Genomic DNA, 1755 nt, shown 5'->3' on the forward strand with positions numbered 1-1755 from the left:
CAGACAAATCTGCTGGAATAATAACCATTAGGAGATTATATGTTAATAAGTATTATAGCAGCTTAATTAGGTTTAATGGGTTGATTCAGAGTTCAGATAAATGTAGTGTTCTGCATGTGTGTGAGGGATTAGTGTAGCGTCTCGAGGCCAGTGATCTCGGGACAGGCTCCAGGTCACTAGGATCAAATCCACTGAAATGATAATCGATAACTGGACATCACAGGGATTTTAGTCTCACTTTAATCCGTTTGGATAGCAAATGAAACCAAACGAGAGCTTACTAAATGAAACGTATCCTTCAGTGGGACAGACAGAAACAGAAGCTACACTTTTATTTCAGAGATTTTTTTTTATACTTTTATTGCAAATATAATAAAAAAAATGCAATTGTTCAAAGGAAATGTTAAATTTTATGAAAGAAAAAAAAAGTTTGGAGGATGTAACATCAGGAATAAGATATGTGGCACGGAAAAAGTCAATCTTAGGAAAGATTTTGATGTGAAATCTCTGGCATCTCTATAAACATCACACACACACAGACACACACACACACACACACACACACACACACACACACACACACACACACACACACACAGACACGCGCGCGCGCACACACACACACACACACACGCGCGCGCGCGCACACACACACACACGCACACACACACATGCACACACACACACACACACACACACACACACACACACACACACACACACACACACACACACACAGTTACAGCTTCAAACAGAGCTTTAAAAAAACACTTCCTGATGGAAGAAAGCTGACAGTTCCAGTTTGATCAGCCTTTAACAGTACTTCATCATCTCCTCTGGCTGGCACACAAGAAGAAGAAAAAAAAAGACAAACATTTAAAATATAGACATCTAGATATGATAAATAAACAAGATGATTACAGAACTGTACCATATTACTTAGCAACCCTTTCGATTTTAATGACTTGGATTAAACATTACAATATCCAGAAAGGTAAAATTCCAACGACAAATAATTAGTTGCTTACAGTATTAATGAATAAAATGCACTTAATTAATCTGAAATAAAATTAAGACTAATAAATAAATTAGAATAGGTTAAGAATGAACCGGGAAAAAAAAAAAAAAGAAGAGGGTCAGGACGGAAAGATGAGACGGTATGAAATAATGACATGGGGTCAAAGGTCACTTCCTGCCACTTTCAGGCACTAAGTAAATTCTCAGCTGCACATTCTACCTCGACGAAAACCAAAAACAAACAGCGTCACAAGACCAGGCACTGAGGGTGCACAAGGCAGATAGGTTGTACAAAAACTTTCGAAAATACACCACTCTAAAAGCATCAGGATCATTGTTTAATAATCATAAATACATGAAAGTGAAGTGAAGGTACGACACGACGGCATGAAGATCCACGAGCACTGCAGACAGAATCCTAGAAGCCGATTAAATAAAATACCATGAGGATGAGGATGAAGACTAGGCAGAACTGCTAAGAGTGGTTTAGTAAAAAATAAACCGTTTTCCCTACAGAATAAAATCTCTATCGGCTATGGAAAAGGTACGAAAACATACACAGTACATACTAAAGTACAATAATTCATTAAGTCCTCACAGAGGATTCTTCTTTTCGCAGAAAAATGTTTCTCTTTTCTCGCAATCATGGTTAAAAATATATATCTAATTGGCATCAGGCGATTTAAAGATGAAAAAGGCACATTGTGAGCTGCTCTTTTCTTTTTGTGTTGTTTTTAA

General features: G+C 37.3%; 1 protein-coding gene across 1 annotated transcript in view; it reads right to left on the reverse strand.

Moving 5' to 3' along the window:
- Positions 1 to 650: 650 nt before the first annotated feature.
- sox9a (SRY-box transcription factor 9a) overlaps positions 651 to 1755 on the reverse strand; it is a 3523-nt gene continuing 2418 nt past the window's right edge. Inside the window, exon 3 of the mRNA XM_027159023.2 lies at positions 651 to 1755. This exon is cut by the window's right edge and continues 858 nt beyond it. The gene's annotated coding sequence lies outside the window, so the exon portion shown is untranslated.

This window comes from Tachysurus fulvidraco, chromosome 8 (assembly GCF_022655615.1).
Source record: "Tachysurus fulvidraco isolate hzauxx_2018 chromosome 8, HZAU_PFXX_2.0, whole genome shotgun sequence".
Taxonomy (NCBI): domain Eukaryota; kingdom Metazoa; phylum Chordata; class Actinopteri; order Siluriformes; family Bagridae; genus Tachysurus; species Tachysurus fulvidraco.